Source organism: Lactuca sativa, chromosome 1, assembly GCF_002870075.4.
Source record: "Lactuca sativa cultivar Salinas chromosome 1, Lsat_Salinas_v11, whole genome shotgun sequence".
NCBI lineage: Eukaryota > Viridiplantae > Streptophyta > Magnoliopsida > Asterales > Asteraceae > Lactuca > Lactuca sativa.
Window position 1 is genome coordinate 74,961,680 of NC_056623.2, and position 23,187 is coordinate 74,984,866.

At 35.2% G+C, this 23,187-nt stretch overlaps 3 long non-coding RNA genes across 4 annotated transcripts; 1 reads left to right on the forward strand and 2 right to left on the reverse strand.

The window, feature by feature from the left end:
* Nucleotides 1–1,965: 1,965 nt before the first annotated feature.
* LOC122196012 (uncharacterized) lies at nt 1,966–3,889 on the reverse strand. The gene is made up of 3 exons (XR_006187221.1): nt 3,380–3,889; nt 3,105–3,160; nt 1,966–2,142 (listed from the first exon to the last, which is right to left on the reverse strand). It is a non-coding gene; the product is annotated as an uncharacterized LOC122196012 (long non-coding RNA).
* A 14,467-nt stretch (nt 3,890–18,356) lies between these two features.
* On the forward strand, nt 18,357–20,130 carry LOC122197454 (uncharacterized). 2 transcript variants are annotated; one of them, XR_006191128.1, is made up of 3 exons: nt 18,357–18,528; nt 18,622–18,709; nt 19,957–20,130. It is a non-coding gene; the product is annotated as an uncharacterized LOC122197454 (long non-coding RNA). The 2 variants fall into 2 exon arrangements; XR_008232051.1 differs by having other exon boundaries at nt 18,622–20,130.
* Nucleotides 20,131–20,599: 469 nt separating this feature from the next.
* LOC111918506 (uncharacterized) lies at nt 20,600–22,344 on the reverse strand. Its single transcript, XR_002859256.3, has 4 exons — nt 21,745–22,344; nt 21,274–21,663; nt 20,855–20,909; nt 20,600–20,772 (listed from the first exon to the last, which is right to left on the reverse strand). It is a non-coding gene; the product is annotated as an uncharacterized LOC111918506 (long non-coding RNA).
* Nucleotides 22,345–23,187: the final 843 nt, after the last annotated feature.

A 23,187-nucleotide genomic window follows, 5' to 3' on the forward strand; every position in this document is an offset into this window, starting at 1 on the left:
GTTTAGTACAAACCTTACCTTTTTTGGTTTAATGGTCCTTTTGACCAAGTTTGTATGTGGTTTTGGTCCCTCCGAAAATTAAAATGACTATTATACCATTTTTTTTTTATTCTAACATTTTTAACTTTTGTTTTAATAATTTAATAACTAAAAATATAAAAGAAGGCCCACATATCCCCTCTCTCTCTCTCTCTTTGTGTGTGTGTGTGTGTGTGTGTATATATATATATATATATATATATATATATATATATATATATATATATATCGTATTGCCTATGGAGGAAGCCTCTATATGAGGTAGCTTTTTTGGCCAAAGAGGAGGCATCAACTCCTCCTCTAGAGTAATACCTCCAAAACACCCCTAGATCATTGCTCCTCCACTCTCCCCTTCTTCTCCGTTTTTCTGCCAAGAACACACTTGAGGTGTGTTGTTTTTTCGATGAACAACAAAAGGCAACAACCTCTTTTTCCTCTATTTTCATTCGATCGGAACAACACCCAAGCACCCCCTGGTTACCTGTTGTTGCTGATACTTTGTTTCCTCTAGGTTGCTATTATCGGAAAAAAGGAATAAACCCACATAGAGACTCCCTAGAGAGAGGTTGTCCACCTTCACCTTTGCCTGTCGAAACCACATCAAAACACCCCCGGAAGTCGCTGATCTGCCTTACCCCTTCCCTTTCTTGTTTTCTGTTGATCAGTAGTGAAAGTGGGCATCAGTTTACCATCGTCTCCCACAAAATCATTTTCTGTAATAAGTTTCTTCTCAAATCTGAATCCACCATTTGAAAATGGTATTTTCCTCGATCTGAAAGATGAAAGAAGAAGAAAATAGAGACGAAAAGAGCATGGGTGATGGTGTAGTTGGTGTTCATCGGAGATACTACTTAGTCTAGTTTGGGTGATGGGCGGGGTACAACAGGTGATGTTGAGGGTCAAGCAGGTGGATGGGGTGAGAGTGTATGGGTGTTTTATGACGATTGTATTTTCTGGTGAGAAGGGAATTGAAGGAAGGGTAGAGACTTTTTCGCCAGATTGTAATCGGAGGGTTGAAGTTTCAGAGAAGAAGATGGGGTGTTTTTTCCTTTGTGAGAGAGAGAGAGAGAGAGAGATCCTTTTATTTTTAATTATAAAAATTATTTAATAAGTATTAAATCTTTTTAAAAAAAATGGAAAATAAATACAAGATGGACATAACATTCATTTCAATATTCGAATGAACTAAATATGCAACAAAACTATGCTAAAAAGACCATAAAACCAAAAAATCAAGGTTTAAACTAAACCTTAGAAAAAATGCATACCATAATGACCATATTTGCAGTTTTGTTTTGTTTTTTAATGTTTTTTTTTCATTTCAAACTCAAATTATTTTTAACTCATAGTTTGTATTATTATATTCGATGTTTATATACCGCCACACACACACACACACACACACATATATATATATATATATATATATATATATATATATATATATATATATATATATATATATATAGGGCTATGTTATTTTGTTTCTTACATCTATTGTGTACCGGAATGCATGGATCTGGACCATCAGATGGAATATAATCAATGGTCATGATCTAAGAGTCTATGATATTACAATGGGATAACATGTGCCATATTATCACACAAATTTCAGCATAAAGGTATTTTAGACAATTAATTATATTTAAAAAAGGAAATTTTTGGATATTTAGGGATAATTAATTCTCTTAATTTTAAAAATCTGGATTTTTTATATTCATTCAATTTTAATTCTAATGTAATTTGTAAACATAACCAATTTTATTCCGTCAGAATGTTTTTTTTGTTAGAATGATGTTCTTTCAGAATTTTATTATATTAGAATATTATTGAAGAATAGCATAATTCTTGAATCCCTCGTTGAAGAATAACATTCTAATATATTCTCATACATTCAAACTTAAATTCAAATTCTTACATATGCTAACAGACTAATAGTCTTATACATTTTAATATAATTATACATATTCTAAAAAAATATCAACAAAAATGAATAAAATTCTTTAAAAAATAACAACATTCTTAAATTGTGAGTGTGATCAATCTTTTATTCATTCTTCCAGTTATTCCTATCATGTCTTCAACTCGTTATTCCAACCATTCCTATCACAAATACAAGAAAACGAAGAACGGTTAAAAGCATGTTACTTGCAATTTCTCTCAATTTATATATTATGGCAGAATACGTATAATATGATAGAATCCATATAATACATTTTAGCAGAATACATAAAATACATTCTAACAAAATACATAGAATACATTCTGCTAGTTATAGTTTTAATCGCCACAATACTGGCTTTTTTAACTTCATTCCAAGTCTTTCTCTAGTATGATCAATATTTGATTCGTTCTTGAAGGCATTCTAAAAGAATAGCATGCATTACTCATTATTACCAGTTAAGCAAATATACTTGTCAACAAACATTCTTAAAGACATTCTGACAGAATACATCACAGAATACACTTAAATCATATTATTTTCTTCTATATGACAAAAAATACATCACAAAATGTTATTACTTTTTCTATCTTGACAAATAAGGAGATTGAAATCTAATTTTTTCAGAATAATAGGCATCAAATTGATGAGTGTTACTAACCTCATTCTAAAAGAATATTGTGTTTCTCATTCTATTGTTTATGTTTTGTTCTTTGGTTATGTCCATCAAAGACCTATTGAACACATACAAGCATGTATATACACATCAGATCTTGTCAAGTGAAATACAAGTAGCAGAATACATTATGCTAAAATACACCTAACATGTAATAAGATAAAGTACAACCAAACACACTAACACACTAATCAAATTCACCTAAAATCAATCATGAGATAATGCACATCCAAACCCACTGATCAAACAAATTGTATATATTATATCAAGTTCTTTTTTAGACATTTTCACAAACACCTTACATGCAATAAGATAAAGTACAGCCAAATACACTGACATACTAATCGAATTCATCTAAATTAATCACATATAAAAACAATCATGAAATAGACAATTAGATTTACAGAAAGGGGAAAGGGGAAAAAAGGGAAAAGTGTTGATGCTTACAGAAGCAGCAATATTGTACTCCTCAATTGTCTTGCACCTGAATAAGCCACCAATTCCTATCAAACGAAACGAAATCTTGTTTACAACCCAAAAATCTAAAAAACCAAGTCAATTAAATTAAAAACAAGATCAGATTAGCAAGTCAATTAAATTAATAATGAATGAAGAAATTTAAGAATTGATTAGCAAAAACATAAAATACACAAGAACAGTTAGTCGAACCAATTAAATATCAATTAAATATTCAAAAATCATAAATCACACACCATACTCACCTGGTAATTGGTTCGAATAATTGGAAAAGGTTGTTGATTTTTTTCTTGCGGCTATCAAACACAAATGCAGGTGTCTTTCAAATTCAAAGCAACAAACATTAAAAGGGGTAGGGGTTCCTTGATTGACGATGACAAACTGGTGAAGGGGTTGGTCTTACTGATAGGGTTTTAAAACTGATTTCTCGACGATGGAGAAGGAAAAGGAGAAGCGGCAACACAGGATGATGATGATGATGACAGATGAAAAGGGTCGATAAATAAAATTGAACAGTTAGTCTATTTGTTCCATATTCAATCTCTGCATTCCTTTTCTCTCTTTTCTTTCTACAATTGTAACAGCCATACACATATCATTCGTTTCGTAAATCGAATTAGGCCTTAAATATGGAACAAATAGAGAATACAGAGAGAAATGGTGAAATCGATCTACAGGGGTGGTGTGAAGCGGTGAAATCGATTTAGGCTAATGTTCTATATTTATCTTTGCTTCTTGTGTGATATAAAAAATTGTTGTTGATCTACCATAATTAACTATGCAAAGATTACTATAATACCCTTAAATGATTTATTTAATGATTAATTTTTTTTAATTTCATATATTGGTACATTCATACACACAACAGTTGCTAAAAACATTTGAACCTCTCTCTCTCTCTCTCTCTCTCTCTCTCTCTCTCTCTCTCTATATATATATATATATATATATATATATATATATATATATATATATATATATATATATATATATATATATATATATATATATATATATATATATATATATATATATATATTACAACTTCTTAAAACTTGTATAGTTGTCGGTTGTATGTATATAAATGGTCCCACATGTGCTTCCTTATGTCGAATTGTACAGTCTTATCCAAAAGGAAGTTTGCACAATAAATAATAAATATCTAAACAAAGAAAAGAAACATAAAAAAAGAAAAGAATAATCATTCACGTAGCCTCTATGAATAATACGTAAAATAATAAAATGTTATTATTTTGATCTTTCAAAGACGTAACCTTGTGATTGTTTATTAGGGATGATATTAGTCGTATTGATTTAATTAACCTCTTTTGAGTTTGTTAACGGAAAACCATTATAAAAAGAAATTCATTTCTAATAAAAGTTCTAGAACTTTAGTATATGACAAAGGAACAATAATTCAAAAAGGGTCCCGCTACAATTTTATTCATTTCAACTTGGATTTTGCTTTATCCAAACGAAAAGGTAACATATTCTCTTGTCTAGGAAATAATTCTATCTATTGAAATAAATAATTAAAACCAAAACATATCGATTTGAAATAGTTGCCACGTAGGATAGCAGTGTGGGTTATTGAAAATTATGAACCAATCCAGGATGTCTATTATAACAAATGACGGTGTTTTTTGGTACGTACATATATATATATATATATATATATATATATATATATATATATATATATATATATATATATATATATATATATATATATATATATATATATATATATATTCATTCAATTTTGTCAAATATTATTTTGTGATTATTTTGAATTAATTTCTTTTCTACATGTTATTTTATGAGTTTTTTATTCAATAAATTTCATATAATAATTTAATATAATAATTATAATAAATATAGTAATAAATAAATATCAATTTCGACCTTCATATTTCAAAATTCTCAAATTAAAGTTTATTAGTTTATTTTGTTTATTTATTTAAATTTAAAAAAAACAAAATCAGTTTTAATAATTCATTATTTTTCTTATTTTTTATAAATCCAAAGTCTTAAATATTTAGACATTTATATTTAATTTTTTTAATTAATCTATGTAATACATGTGTCTTAAACCTAATAATAGGTATAAAGCAATAAAACATATGAAATATCTCTCACTAGAGAAGTAGTAAATGAAATTAGTAGATCGATTATAATCAAATGTTATTCTTATAACAAATCTAATAGTATAATGAAAAAAATAGTTGTGAGACCCATGTATTTACATGAGTTAATTTAATAAAAAAGTTAAATATAAATGTTAAAATATTTAAAAACTTTGAATTTATAAAAAACTAAGAAAAATAATGAATTATTATAATGTAAATATTTTTTTAAATCTATTCTAATAAATGAATGTTTTTTTTGCCTCATGTCACACTCTTATGCAATTTACCAAATGTCATTTTTTAGTTATTTTGAATTAGTTTCCTTTCCACATATCATTTTATGGGTTTTTCTAATTTAATTAATTCCACATGATACTTTAATGTAATAATTAGAATGAATTTAGTAATAAATGAATATCAATTTCATTAACGGACTTACCTTCTTATTTTAAAATTTCCAAATTAAAGCTCATTAGTTTATTTTGTTTATTTATTTAAATTAAAAGATAAAAAACTCAATTTTAATAATTCATTATTTTTTATTTTCTTATAAATCAAAAGTTTTTAAATATTTACACCTTTAAATTTATTTATTTTTAGGTAAACAGTGTAATACGTGGGTCTTACACCTAGTTTTAAATTTAAACAAATAATTTAAATAAAGAAAAAAATTAATGAGCTTTAATTTTGGAATTTTGAAATTAAAATGCATGTTTATTAATGAAATTAATATCCATTTATTGCTATATTTATTGCAATTATTACATTAAAAAATTATGTAAAATTTTATAAATTAGAAAACTCATAAAATAACATATGGAAAAAATATCAAAATAACCACAAAATAAAATTTGACAAATTGAATGAGAATGTGAAAAATGACAAAAAAAAAAATATTTATTTATTAGAAAAATAATAGTCATATGCATATGCAAAATCCAGCTGCCTAAAATATAAAAGAAATTAGGTTAAAATGCGTTGTAAGAAAACAAAAAACAAAGCGAACTAGGAAGGATGTTTTTTTGAATTTCCTTGCAATGTATGTTACAGTTACACTTATGAGTAATGATTGACTCGCAATCAATAGACACAATTAAGCACAAAATTTTTGAAAACATAAAGGAAAATATCTTGACATAAAAGATGAGGGTTGTTTTTAAAAGAAAGAGCTGTTTCATCGGCTTTAAAGGAAAAAACGAAATTAATTCAAACTTTTTGGGCAAATTACCAATAAATACAACGCTTTCACTATAAAAGTAATAAATAAACTAGGGAAGAGGCCCATGCTTTGCATGGGTCAGGAGAGATTTTGTTTTTTGTTTGTGTAAACAAAGTGCATTTTCATTGGTACTTTGTGAATAATAGCATTCTACTAATGTTTCTTTACATATAGAAGCAAAATACATACAAATTCTTACAAATTCATACCTTTAAAGTACGTTCCTATTATGGTTAAAAAGTATAAGTATGTTGCTATTATAGGAATAAGGCAAACTTATAGAGCTTTCGCTGTTTCCTGGACAAAATTTAGATAAACTTCCCACTTAGCCATCTGCCTAACCCATGAAGACATTTTCCAGAATAATACATGATAGAACCTGCAAGTCTGTGGCAAAGTTATAAATAAGGGAATGTATGATTATCATACAAGAAGAAATATGGTATTGATCAATTGAATTATTTCACCTGTTAACTTTTCGGGTTGGATGCCTTTACATTCCATTGTCTTGATAAGCCTTTTGAACAAAACAACACTAAGATGCGAAACAAAATCTTATAATCAGTGTCACTACTAACCGCCTGTAATTAAATTAACAGAAAACAATAAGGTTAGAGAAGAAATCACTTTTACAAGGATAAAGAAGATGTTCCATAATTGTATGTGCCAAAAAATTGAAGAAAACACCTTTGCTAATATGTAGTCAAAGAAAGAAAATTACCAACAAAGATACAGAATGTTCTATTTTTTGCTTAAAGAGTAAAAGTTGGCAGACTATTTTTTTCTTAAAACGAAAGTAACATGTTTTTTTGGTTTATAAATGAAAATAACAAGCTGTATTTTGTCTTAAAAATAAAATTAGCATGCTATTTTTGGTTTAATACCCAAATATTAGAACATTGAATCTATCCAGAATTTACAATTACTAACAACAGGTTTTAAAAGTCAAATTTTTACCTATTTTTAAAAGTCAATTCCAACAGCATTTGGACTATCTTCTAGGGATGAGACCACAAAATTCAAGATGCAAACAGATTTACATCTGGAAATAGCAAAATTCATTTGTTGGCTATTTTGGATACTAATGCCCTTCACCTTTATATTTGAACTTTGATGAATTGTTAATGTCCGCATCAAAATCCTTCCACTTTAAAAATTCATTCATAAATTTTAAAAAAAATATATGGAATTCTTACCGTGGGATCTCCTATACAAGGCTACAACCTGATGAAAGATGCAACTATAAATACAAAATCGATCCCAAACAGTGTCACAACCGTCAAATTCAAGTCAAGGCCAACAAGTCAAAACCGATCAACTTAATTTGTACTTGAATGTTAAAACTTATTATATGTATAAAAATGTGCATTTGTATGTCAAGGATTCAAGTGTCTCGAAGGATCTATGTGTTATCAATGTAAAAAAAATAATAAAAAAATAAAAAAATGGGAGTTAAACGCATCAAAACACGACTAAGGACCCTTTCGGGGACTTAAAACAATCATAAACGAAGCAAAACAGGGTTCACGAACCTTGCATTACGAGATTATACGATAATAATGGATAAGGTTAAATCTCTCCGAAATCTCTCCAAGTATGTGAAATCTCTCCCAAATCTCTCTAAGTATGTTAAATCTCTCCCAAATCTCTCCAAGTATGTGAAATCTCTCCCAAATCTCTCCTAGTATGTGAAATCTCTCCCAAATCTCTCCAAGTATGTGAAATCTCTCACAAATCTCTCCAAGAACGTGAAATCTCTCCAAGTATGTGAAATCTCTCCCAAATGTCTCCAAGTATGTGAAATCTCTCCCAAATCTCTCCAAGTATGTGAAATCTCTCCCAAATCTCTCTCAAAATCTCTCTCAACTTTTTAAAGTCATCTTGACCCTTAACTTGGCCAAAAACCGCTCGAAACAGTGAGTTATATCGAAAAACAGCTAAATAGAACCAAAACCCCTCTTAGGAACCGAACCTCTTAGGAACCGAAACCCCTCTTAGCAACCGAACCTCTTAGGAGCCGAACTTGTCAGAAGCGAACTTGTCAGAAGCGAACCTGTCAGAAGCGAACCTCCCATTCTCGGACCGAACATGCATCAGAACCGAAAACCTCTCAGCCGAAATAGACCGAGGGTTCGTTCTATTTAGGTTCCCCAGCTATTTCAGACCGAGACCTGACCTTCGGCCCTCCCCCTCGCACCTTTGGTCCTTGTCCTCCCCTCTCGGTTCCTTCTTCCCTTCTCTCGGTTCTCATCATCTTAGAGCCGAACCTCGCAGGTTCAGTCCCTATTGTCCGGTTTTCGACCACATTCGCTTCCTAAGCCCATTTTGACTGGATTTTTTCACCAAATTCATATTTTTACCATTTTTAACCCCCAGAACTCATATTTTATTTATTTTTCAAATATTATTAATTAAAAATCATTATTTTATAATAAGAGGAGTATTTTACCCCACAAGTGGGTCAACTGTGCCCACTTGCCTTCTATGTGTCACGCTCTCATTTGCCACCTTATCCACATCACACAAACCAATGCACACATCACTACAAACTCACAAGTTGCTCTAGCAACCTTCTATATAAAGAAATCCATGGAGGATTTCTTGATTTACTTGTTCATTTCAAACATACACACTTCTCATATCACCTCAAGAAAGCTTCTTTCTCTCTACTTTCCACCACCTTGTGCAAGTGTTCTTGAGTTGCTACTGCACTTTTTGGTAAGTATTCAATCTAAACTCAAGTGTTATCCCATCATTTCATAACACTCTTGGATCATTGACTCATATCTTAACGCCAAAAATCGTTCTTAGGATCATCAAAGTCTTCACGTGTTCACCAAGTGCTCTTGACTTGATATTCCTTCACTTCAACTTTCCACTCTTGAAGTCATCACTCAAGGTGAGTTCATACCTTTACATTTTCTAGTTTTCTTCAGTTTTCAAGGGGAAATACAAGTTAAAACACCAAAACATATTAAAAACTCAACTTAACAACTTACAACAGAAAAGTTGTGACCTGTTCACGAACTGTTTTACCCAACTTAAACTGAATATTTTTCAAAACTGTATAATATGCAAGTAGTTCAGGTTTATACCTTTAAAATTACTACTTTTACATCTCCATACGATTTTTCTACAATTTATAGTGATTTTTACAAAACTGTCTGTCACTGCAGCAACAAAATCTGACCAGGTTGTGAAAATGAACATTTTCACACTAGTTTGAGACAACCAAAAATTATGGGAATATTTATGAACATAGTAGACACTTTTTCCAAATACTCAGAGCTTGCGGATACAGTTTTCGACTTACGATAATTTTTCTATAAATACTCAAAAACAATGACAGTTAAGGGTAAAACTGTCATATACATATTTAAGAGTTATTCACACCTTGTAACATGTTGAGCAAGGTGTGTAAGATTTACACTTTGAAATACATATACATGCGTAACAAAGTTTCATACCATCATATAACACTTTTGATAAACTATAATAGGTATAGTTTTGAACACTCCATTTAACAAAGAAAACAATAACATTATCAATTTACAAAACGAATTTTTCACTACACACTATGTGAATTCGTTAATGAATATTTGTGAGATATTCTCCTTCAGGGTACTTTAAGTACCACAGAAAAGTACTTTAGTTATAATCAAAATCTTCTGGAGGGAGAACGTGATAGTTGTGTATAGATGTATATTGGGTCCTACAAACCCTCATCTGAGCTGCTTGCAACAGCTAGACCGGCAGGTCTGTGGTGACAAGTGTCATAATTTTCCGATGCCTGAAGAACGTCGCATTCAAAGCCATCTAGTCCTTAGTATGATTATAACATCTTGCATGGAATATTAACACAACATACAGTTCACGGAAATTCTAAGGCTTTATACAAAGGAGTTCTATTTAAATATAAAACACACACATAAGTATGACGATTTTCTTACACATACTAAGCCTTGTTTCATTTCAGTTTACAACAAATCTTTTAGAAAATATTGGATTTTTTGGAAACAAACTTGTAACAAACGTTAAGGAAACAACATTCATTTTTGTAAAATACTTATGAACTCACCAGCTTTATGCTGATATTCTCTTTTCAAAACAACTTGTATTCTCAGGTAATCAGTAATACAGGTAACCGCATGATTTCTGAACTCAAGACGTTAAGGCGTAGATACTTTTGCTAGATTTTATCATCATATGTAATTTAATTGGAAAACATGTATTTTTGGGACATGTATTTTGGAAACAATGTAATCTTTTTAAATTATATCTATGATGGTTGTGTTTTACTTTCTTCACTGTGGTTATGATACTATGCATGACGTCATCTGCCCCGGAACGTTTTTGCCGTTCTGGATTGGGGGTGTGACAGATTGGTATCAGAGCTTTGTTGATGGTGAACTAAGTATATCGAACCGCGTAAGATATACAAACTATAAACACAACGGGACAAATTCTCTGATGTAGCTTTTCAAAAGTACTTTAAAAAAAATTGGTATTTTTATAAAAAGTACACATACAACCGCACTCATCAATTCAGTATCATAATATGACAACATAAAAGTATTAAGACAAGTTGGACAGCATGGTCCAGCTTCGGGGTATGTAGTCATATCTTGGAGGAATATAGCCTGATCAACTATATTTAGCGAAGGTAGGACCAATATATGCCGAAGAAGGATCATGGTGAGCAACAAGTCTGCAACTTACCAAAGATTTCAAGAATCAAACTTAAAATACTATAGGAGTATTTTAACACAAAAAGTCGTAATAATCACAACTACGATAACTAACTTCTTATTCCCAAAAGTTTCTCGCGACATTCCTCCTTATCCCTATTCTCGCACAGGTACGATGGCAGGATTTCATTTGTCGGGGGATCCCTATTTCCCCAACCAAGGGAATGTCGGTTGGATCGTGGAGGACCCAGAGGAAGATCCCGAAGAAGAACCATGGAAGATGAGGAACCCATGAAAGATGAAGAATCAGTAGACGGTGAAGAAGAAGAAGAAGAAGAAGACTCAGATGGAACCGATTTGGAACCCGAAGTTTACAATCCACACCCTGCCTCTATCCTCCACAACACTACCAGGGCCCGACGCCCCAATGGGCCGAAACTATACATCGATGGAGCCAAGAGCAAGGTCGCATGCAATGAGATTTCTACGATCTCAGCAGAGGAGGGTCAGCCGACCGAGCCCTCCCTGTCATAGTTCACCGTGTCACACGCCAGGAAGAGAAAACAAGAGTTAACACCCGACACCTCATGGAGGTTGGTGCCACCAGCCAAGTCAATTTCGTTCGCATTCGCCGTTTGGATGATGAACACGATCGGAATCGAGACCGCACTGAGCTTCTTCGACGGGAAATGGCTGCGACCCGAGCTGAAGTGCAAGAACTCCGAGAACACCGAGCCACTTTTGAAGGACACATGGCTGAAGCAGAGCGCCAAGCGGCGGGGTCCCGAGCTGAAATGAGGAACTTCGTGTCTACACTTTGTGATCCTCAGAGCTTCAACCGCCGCAAGTAGTATTGCACTGCTCGCTCCAGTTTAATCTAGTTTGCAGATAAATATTACTATTATTTTCTAGTATTTTAGGTCCGATCTCGCGATTTAAGTGTTTACACTTACGGGATCTGTTAGGCGGTCAAAATTTTCCGTACATTGATGTAGCATAGACCCCTAGTAGGGTCAAATTTTTTCCAAGTATTGTATACTAAGTTATATCAATGATATTGATGCACTATTTGTTTTATTGGAAACACTACATCATATTCATAACACGAACTATTTTCAGATAAAAATTTGCTAGTGACCAACCTATGATCGCCTGAGGTATAAACCAAAGTTATATGTAATTGAGAACATGTTGACCTAGAAATGGTGGTTCTGCCTTGGATCCTGTTCCTTGTTTGGTTGTGGGCCCATGGCAGACCCATTAGATTCGAAAGTTTATTCAATCTTAATTATATGTAAATATTATACATCAAGCAATTGTTGGTTGGACCCGGTATGGATACTAACACAGACATTTCATGAGAATCAATACTATCGAAATTTATAAAGTCTATATTTCATAGACTTCTGGTATGAATGGATTCCTACAACATTCTTACAAGTCGGAATCATGATGCATATAAAGAACTAATAATGTTTAGTTTAACACTCGACTTGTATCAAAGACTTATTGTCTTTTCATTCTTGTTAATGGCAGAAAAATGCCACCTCGTAGAAATCCTAGACGCGACGACGCAGCTGAGACTGCACCACCCCCACCACCACCTTCTCAGTTCGACCCATCCATGTTCCAGGCTGCGGTGGCGGCCGCAGTGGCAGCCGTGATAGCCCAAATCAACCCCAGTAATTCAGGAGGTGCAGGCAATGGTGCCTCGAATTCTAATAACGGGGACGGCCAAGGACACTCGAGAGAGTGTACCTACAAAGACTTTACTAACGCCAAGCCCAAAACCTTCAACGGAAGCGGAGGTGTCATAGCGTTGCTACAATGGTTCGATAAAACCGAGACCATTTTTGAAATATGTGCATGCCCTGAAGCAAGCCAGGTAAAATTTTCTTCATGTACATTCTCCAAAAGATCTCTCACCTGGTGGAAGGGTCACGTCGAGGCACTAACGCTTCCGGTGGCTAATGCGATAACATGGGAAGATCTGAAAACCATGTTAATGAAGGAATACTTCCCCAGGGGTGAGATACAGAAACTGGAAGAAGAATTTTAGGGTATTAAAATGACAGGCTCTGACATCCTATCGTACACCTCAAGGTTCAGCGATCTAGCCATGTTGTGTCCCGGGATGGTTCCAACTGAAAGCAAGAAGGTGGAAAGATATATATAGGGATTATCTCAACAACTCCAAGGACACGTATTGGCCTTAAATCCAACTACCTTCGACAGTGCCAAGGAACTGGCACACCAACTCATCGACCATAACGCCATCCATGGCACTGTAACGACGACCTCCGAGCAAGCAAAAGGGGGAAACAACAAAAGAAAATTCTGGAATAAGAAAAAGGGCCAACCTACTCAAGACCCTGCCAAGAAACAAGTGGTTGCAGTGCACGCCGCCACAACCACTGCCAACCCCACTCCGATATGGCAATACGTCAGGAACCTACCCAAGTGCAACAAATGCAGCTACCACCACAACGGTGCATGCCGTGAAATGCATTGAACCAACTGTAACAAAAAGGGGCACACCACCCGATTCTGTAGAACTCCATCCCAACCGAACACACAAGCTGCCAACTTCGGAGCAAGCCGAACCTGCTATGGATGTAGAGAAGCAAGACACCTCAAACGTAACTTCCCGAAGGCAAGAAACCCCAACCGGCGAAGTTGGCAGAATTCTGGCGATAGGTCATGAGGAAGCCATCGCAGATCCAACTATGGTTACCGGTACGTTTCCCCTCAACAATACCTACGCATGCATTCTTTTCGATAGTGGTGCGGAGAAAAGCTTCGTGAGCCACCAATTTAAACGCTTGCTTAATCAAACACCACAAACACTAAAAGACACATTCACCGTAGAAATGGTTAACGGAAAACAGAGAACACTAACGATATTTACACCGGGTGTACCCTCACCTTAAACAACCACTCTTTCCAAATCGATCTTATGCCGGTCACCATAAAAAGTTTGAATGTTATCATTGGCATGGATTGGTTATGCCCTCACCATGCTGAAATCCTATGTCACGAAAAGGCCGTTCACCTTAATCTGCCAAGTGGCAAAGCTCTCGTCGTTTATGGAGACAAACCTAGCTCAAACCTTCAGATCATCTCTTGTATCAAGGCTCAAAAGTATCTCTACAAGGAGTACCACGCCTTCCTATCCCACATCGTAGATAAGGTTCAAGGAATAAAAGACATCAAGGACATTCCGGAGGTCTGTAATTTCCCCGATGTATTCCCGGAAGACCTTCCAGGAGTGCCCCCTCCTCGATAAGTCAAATTCTGAATCGACTTAATTCTCGGAGCTACCCCCGTAGCCAAATCGCCATACCATCTAACTACAGCCGAGATGCAGGAATTGTCCAGTCAACTGAACGAACTACTGAGCAAAGGCTTCATTAGACCAAGCTTCTCACCTTGGGAAGCACCGGTTTTGTTCGTTAAGAAGAAGGACCGATCGTTCCGTATGTGCATTGACTACTGCGAATTAAACAAACTCACCATCTAAAACCGATACCCTTTGCCTCGAATTGATGACCTCTTCGACCAACTACAAGGAGCGAGTTTCTTCTCGAAGATTGACCTTAGATCTGGATACCATCAACTACGAGTTCAAGAGGAGGATATTCCCACGACAGCATTCAGAATGCGCTATGGTCACTACGAATTTGTAGTGATGCCTTTCGGCTTAACAAATGCACCCGCAACGTTTATGGACCTGATGAATCGGGTGTTTCGACCTTACTTAGACAAGTTCGTAATTGTTTTCATCGATGATATACTAGTCTACTCCCGAAGTAAGGAAAAACACAACCAACATTTACGCCGAGTCCTGGAGATGCTGAGGGTGGAGAAATTGTACATAAAATTCTCAAAGTGCGGGCTCTGGATTCGATAGGTGAATTTCCTCGGACATATGGTCAGCAAGGAAGGAATCCATGTGGATCCTTCAAAGATCAAGGCGATTGAAAGCTGGGCAGCACCAAGAACACCAACGGAGATCCGACAATTTTTAGGACTCGCCGGTTACTACCGAAGATTCATCCAAAACTTCTCCAAAATCGCAAAACCCCTCAGCACGGTGACTCAAAAAGGAGTGACGTTCGTCTGGGGAGATAAGCAAGAGGCTGCATTTCAAACACTAACACGAACTCTGTGCAGTGCTCTGATCTTGTCCCTACCAGATGGAACCGGAGACTTTGTGGTTTAGTGCGATGCATCAAACCAAGGTCAAGGGTGTGTGTTAATGCAACGAGGAAAAGTCATTGCCTACGCCTCAAGACAACTGAAGACGCACGAGGTAAACTACACGACGCACAACCTTGAATTGGGAGCAGTAGTTTTCGCCCTAAATATATGGAGGTATTACCTTTACGAAACCAAGTGCACCTTCTTCACCGATCACAAAATCCTCCAACATATCCTCAATCACAAAGAACTCAACATGAGACAAAGACGATGGGTAGAATTGATAAATGATTATGAATGCGAAATTCGTTATCACCCCGAGAAAGCCAACGTGGTTGCAGACGATTTAAGCAGAAAGGAGTACTCGGGCCGCCGAGTAAAGTCATTAACCATGACCATCCACTCACACCTATCCGCACAAATCAAGGAAGCTCAGGAAGAAGCCTTGAAGCCAGAGAACGTGGTAGGTGAAGTATTGAGAGGAATGATAAAAAATCTTGAAGTCAGGGATGACGGAGTTCGTTGTCTCATGAACCGGATCTGGACACCAAAATTTGGTGGATTCAAGGACGTTGTCATGGACGAAGCTCATAAAACTCGCTACTCCGTGCATCCCGGCTCAGACAAGATGTACTTAGACCTCAAGAAGATGTATTGGTGGCCGAACATGAAAGCTGAAATAGCTACCTTTGTGGGCAAGTGCCTGACTTGCGCCAAGGTTAAGGTAGAATATCAAAAGCCCTCAGGACTACTTTAACAACCAGAGATACCCGAGTGGAAGTGGGAGCGGATTACAATGGTTTTCATTAGCAAGTTACCTAAGACCGCGGGTGGACTTGACACCATCTGGGTAATCGTCAACAGATTAACCAAATCCGCACACTTCATACCAATAAAAGAGACAGACAAAATGGAGAAGCTGACAAGGATCTACATTAAAGAAATAGTGCGACTTCACGGAGTACCGATATCCATTATCTCCGATAGAGATAGTAGATTCACATCACAATTCTGGCAGTCACTACAAAAAGCGATGGGGACTAGGCTGGACATGAGCACAACCTACCACCCACAAACGGACGGACAGAGTGAAAGAACCATTTACACGTTAGAGGACATGCTAAGAGCTTGTGCGATAGACTTTGGTAAAGCTTGGGATACTCATTTACCTCTTATTAAGTTTTCCTACAATAATAGTTATCACACTAGCATCAAGGTTGCTCCGTTCGAAGTCCTCTATGGCCGTAAGTGCAGATCACCCCTGTGTTGGGCTGAGGTGGGCGATACGCAACTAGCAAAAGGGCAAGTCCCTAATAGCGCACTCACTGGTACGGAGATCATAAGGGAAACAACCGAGAAGATCGTCCAAATTCGAGAGCGAATGAAGGCTTCACAAGACTGACAAAAGAGCTATGCGGATAAGAGATGAAAACCTTTGGAGTTCCAAGTTGGGGATCGAGTACTTCTAAAAGTATCACCTTGGAAGGGATTAATACATTTTGGGAAACATGGGAAATTAAATCCAAGGCATATCGGGCCATTTGAAATCCTCGCTAGGATTGGTACGGTGGCATACAAGCTACGATTACCACAGGAACTCAACCACATCCATCTTACCTTTCATGTGTCAAACCTGAAGAAATGTTTGTCTAATGAGACCCTCGTCATTCCTTTGGAAGAAATTGAGATCAACGAGAACCTCCACTTTGTAGAGGAAGCTGTTGAAATCATGGACCGAGAGGTCAAATCGACGAAACAAAACAACATTCCCATCGTAAAGGTCCGGTGGAATGCCAAGCGAGGACCCGAATTTACTTGGGAACGTGAGGACCAAATGAAACAACAGTACCCACATCTATTCCCCAACCCTTGAAGTTCCACTCAAAATGCAAATTTCGGGACGAAATTCCTTCTAACGGGGGGATAATGTGACAACCGTCAAATTCAAGTCAAGGTCAACAAGTCAAAACCGGTCAACTTAATTTGTACTTGAAAGTTAAAACTTATTCTATGTATAAAAATGTGCATTTGTATGTCAAGGATTAAAGTGTCTCGACGGATCTATGTGTTATCAATGTAAAAAAAAACCACAAAAATGGGAGTTAAAAGCATCAAAACACGACTAAGGACCATTTCGGGGACTTAAAACAATCATAAACGAAGCATAACAGGGTTCACGAACCTTGCATTACGAGATTATACGATAATAATGGCTAAGGTTAAATCTCTCCAAGTATGTGAAATCTCTCCCAAATCTCTCCAAGTATGTGAAATCTCTCCCAAATCTCTCCAAGTATGTGAAATCTCTCCCAAATCTCTCTCAAAATCTCTCTCAAAATCTCTCTCAACTTTTTATAGTCATCCCGACCCTTAACTTGACCAAAAACCGCTCGAAACAGTGAGTTATATCGAAAAACAGCTAAATAGAACAGAAACCCCTCTTAGGAACCGAACCTCTTAGGAGCCGAACTTGTCAGAAGCGAACGTGTCGGAAGCGAACCTGTCAGAAGCGAACCTCCCATTCTCGGAACGAACATGCATCAAAACCGAAAACCTCTCAGCCGAAATGGACCGAGGGTTCGTTTTATTTAGGTTCCCCAGCTACTTCAGACCGAGACCTGGCCTTCGGCCCTCCCCCTCGCACCTTCGGTCCTTGTCCTTCCCTCTCGGTTCCTTCTTCCCTTCTCTCGGTTCTCATCATCTTAGAGCCGAACCTCGCAGGTTCGGTCCCTATTGTCCGGTTTTCGACCACATTCATCCGTTTTTTACGGGATTTTGTTCACCAAATTCATATTTTTACCATTTTTAACACCCAGAACTCATATTTTATTTATTTTTCAAATATTATTAATTAAAAATCATTATTTTATAATAAAATGAGTATTCTACCCCACAAGTGGGTCAAGTGTGTCCACTTGCCTTCCATGTGTCACGCTCTCATTTGCCACCTTATCCACATCACACAAACCAATGCACACATCACTTAAAACAAACAAGTTGCTCCAGCAACCTTCTAAATAAATAAATCCCTGGAGGATTTCTTGATTTACTTGTTCATTTCAAACATACACACTTCTCATATCACCTCAAGAAAGCTTCTTTCTCTCTACTTTCCACCACCTTGTGCAAGTGTTCTTGAGTTGCTATTACACTTTTTGGTAAGTATTCCATCTAAACTCAAGTGTTATCCCATAATTTCATAACATTCTTGGATCATTGACTTATATCTTAACGCCAAAAACCGTTCTTAGGATCATCCAAGTCTTCACGTGTTCACCAAGTGCTCTTGACTTGATATTCCTTAACTTCAACCTTCCACTCTTCAAGTCATCACTCAAGGTGAGTTCATACCCCTACATTTTCTAGTTTTCTTCAATTTTCAGGGGGGAAATACAAGTTAAAACACCAAAACATATTCAAAACTCAACTTGACAGCTTACAACAGAAAAGTTGTGACTTGTTCACGAACTGTTTTACCCAACTTAAACTGAATATTTTTCAAAACTGTATAATATGCAAGTAGTTCAGGTTTATACCTTTAAAATTACTACTTTTACATCTCCATACGATTTTTCTACAATTTATGGTGATTTTACAAAACTGTCTGTCACTGCAGCAACAAAATCAGACCAGGTTGTGAAAATGAACATTTTCACACTAGTTTGAGACCACCAAAAATTATGGGAAAATTTAATAACATAGTAGACACTTTTTCCAAATACTCAGAGATTACGGATTCAGTTTTCTACTTACGATGATTTTTCTATAAATACTAAAAAACAGTGACAGTTAAGGGTAAAACTGTCAAATACATATTTAAGAGTTATTCACACCTTGTAACATGTTGAGCAAGGTGTGTAAGATTTACACTTAGTATTTCTAATGTCCTTTATTTGAAATACATATACATGCGTAACAAAGTTTCATACCATCATATAACACTTTTGATAAACTATAATAGGTATAGTTTTGAACACTCCATTTAACAAAGAAAACAATAACATTATCGATTTACAAAACGAATTTTTCACTACACATTATGTGAATTCGTTAATAAATATTTGTGAGACATTCTCCTTCAGGGTACTCTAAGTACCACAGAAAAGTCCTTTAGTTATAATCAGAATCTCCTGGAGGGAGAACGTGATAGTTGTGTATAGATGTATATTGGGTCCTACAAACCCGCACCTGAGCTGTTTGCAACAGCTAGACCAGCAGGTCTGTGGTGACAAGTGTCATAAATTCCCGACGCCTGAAGAACGTCGCATTCGAGGCCATCTAGTCCTTAGTATGATTATAACATCTCGCATGGAATATTAACACAACATACAGTTCACGGAAATTCTAAGGCTTTATACAAAGGAGTTCTATTTAAGTATAAAACACACACATAAGTATGACGATTTACTTACACATACTAAGCCTTGTTTCATTTCAGTTTACAACAAATCTTTTAGAAAATATTGGAATTTCTGGAAACAAACTTGTAACAAACGTTAAGGAAACAACATTCATTTTTGTAAAATACTTATGAACTCACCAGCTTTATACTGATATTCTCTTTTCAAAACAACTTGTATTCTCAGGTAATCAGTAATACAGGTAACCGCAAGATTTCTGAAGTCAAGACGCTAAGGCGTAGATTCTTTTGCTAGATTTTATCATCATATGTAATTTAATTGGAAAACATGTATTTTTGGAACATGTATTTTGGAAACAATGTAATCTTCTTAATTTATATCTATGATGGTTGTGTTTTACTTTCTTCACTATGGTTATGATACTGAGCATAACGTCATCCGCCCCCGAACATTTCCGCCGTTCTGATTTGGGGGTGTGACAAACAGAGACCAAACGATACCATCATTTGTTTAAAACATACATATTTTTGTTATATTGTTTATGTTGTGAAGAGAAAATGCTGCTGGATTTTTGGGTTGCAAAGACTGTGGTATAGTGAAAGCAGGGGATACGCATTGGAGTAACAATTTATAGTTTTTAAAATTTTTTGATTAAATTAATAAAAGTGAACAATGCTGACATTAGAAACTCTTAAAACCTATAATTTTTTATATTATCCTGAAATATTTCTTATATCTATTGCTCATAGATGTTTGGCTGTATATGTATATATAAACTGAGGAATCAATCATATGTAAGGAATTTTAGATAGACTAAATACATAATATAGCAGCGTACTTTCACTTACTTATGTATTATAGCATCAACTTTCTAAAACGATATTTTATTTTAAAATTTTCATATTAATAAGACATAATATTATGAAAAATCTACCATATTTTAGCAAATTATACACTCGACACATAATCACATATTTCCTGTTCCTAATTAGGGGTGACTCTTTTAGCACAATTGTTGGTAATGAATTTAGTGAGAGGCACCTGAGAACAGATGTTAAAATGTCAGGATAAAGTTTACGGTGTATGGAATAAAATATAAAGTACATAATTTTAACCATTATACCTAGTTGAAACACCATAGCCTTTTCCTTTAACCTTAACACAATGCTCAGCCTGAACTGCAGACACAAGATTATACAAAAAGATTACCTCCTAAATCCCACAAAAAAATATCACCTGTAAGAATCTTGTTCTTTTTCCTCTCGAAGTGATCAAAGAATATATTTTTTTTAAGACTCATTTGTTTTAAACAAATGGAACATATATAAATACCACACATCAGTGCAAATGCTGACAACATTAATCTCAACACCAATGAAGCTTTTGTGGGAGGTTTGTAAAAAAATTGTATTATATACATACATTTATTAATGCAAATGTGAAATGGCATCTAATAAAGAGGTAAAGAATGTTTTTTTAACATGACAGCTAGTAGCAAGATGGTAAGACTGACTTGTTGTGCTTCATGTCAGAAATACTCACCATCTGACCCACCACCACTGCCGCCACCTGCCTCCTCCTTCTTCTTTATTTCGTTGTACCACTTCTAAAACTGACCTTGATGACCCAGATCCACCATAGGTCATCCAGCTGGGTTACTATTGCAATACAAACAACATAAAAGTAAGTGTAGACTAAATAGACATATAATGTTAAATCTATATGAACCATCTATAGCACCCTAATCCAACTTGCACCCTAACATCAGTAATCTTGTTTTAGAACATGGAAAATTATCATGAAAAGTGAAAACATTGGATGGGGAACACCTTGAAATCTCCAGGGACATGGTCTAACACTCTAACCTGACTTTCTTTTGATCTTTGAGATCTTTGTACGCATCCAAACAGTAATTCTTTACTCAATCATGCCCTGAATGAAGCCAAAGCATTCATATAAGTAACTAAGGTAAGTTCTTCTTTCAACTGCTAATTTAAAGTCCAACTTTGCTACCTTTTCATATCAACCAATGTTTATGCAATCAGAAAAAAGTATCCAAAAACCCAACTCGGATCAAATTCCTCCCAATCCAACAAGTTAAAACCTCAATCCTAGCAAAAACGCAATACACCACATTGAACAAAAAAATCGAACAATCAATTTACCTAATTTTATTAGCATTACTGGTGGATACGACGTCGAGATAATGATCGACGGCTAATAAACGGTTGTTGCTTGTAGCGTTTCTCCCATTTACAGATGATTCGGAGACCAGGAGAAGTAGGTCGAGGTGTCGTCAGCGGTGACGTTTTCGTTCTCTGTGATTCGATGAAAAAGGCGGTCGCAATCGAGACAACACCACCACAGAGCGGATACCTTCATGGGATGTAAAGGTAATCGAGAGAGGAGAAGAACAAAGGGGAGCGATGGACTATAATTATTCCGATAGTGACACCACCAAAAACCGAAAAATAGAAAGGAAGAGGGCGTATTTTGGTGAGGTAGAACCGGAGTCGGTGGAAGAAAATAAGAACAAAGCTATGAGAAGAAGAACAGGGAGATCGAAGCGGTGGAGGAAACACCGAGATAGATAATGGCAAAAAGTAAATTAAAAAGCGAATGTTGTTAAAAAAATAATAATAAAAAAAATACCAAATGGTTACTGTTCCTAAGGGAACATTCTATTAATTGTTATATATAAATAATAAAAAAATCATACCTTTTTTTTTCTTCTTCTACTAATCACACGACACACCAGCAAATTCAAATTCAATTTTCTTACTCCACACCATGGGAACAATTTCCACAACAACTAAATTTCAAAATCCAACAACCTTCGCAACCACAAAAACCAACAGACTTGAGAGGGGAAAGAAAAAACCGCTTTAACACATGTTTGAATTTCGATGTCCCAAGACACTGTCAAAGGAAATGCTCAATCGAAATATACCTTTTGTGAATCTATGCTAAACCACTTCCACAATGAAATAATGTTGTTTATTGGGATACCATCAAGGTTTCGTTAAAATGACGTGATATGAAATTAAAAATAGTTAAATGCAACTGAATTTAAAACAACCTCAAAAACCTACAACCAAATAGAAGTAACGACCCTGGTCCTCGTTATGACATTTAAATTATATCAAGAGTCTCAACATACACATAGACCTTTCTACTAAATCAATGTTTGGTATGAGATGTATAAATATTTAAAATTGTTTCTTACACCAGGAGAATCATGCGAATATTGAAGATGAAAATTAAATTGATGTAACCTTTTTACTTACTATGTAATTTTCCTTAAACATATTAATTATTAAATTTAACAATTTTATTTGTTTTGTTTATTTATTGAAAAAGTAAATTTGAAAATTAAACCGGTGATGTGGAGATACGAGTATACCAAAATTTTGTTGTGTTGATGTGGTGATAAGGTCATGTTTTGGTGTGATGATA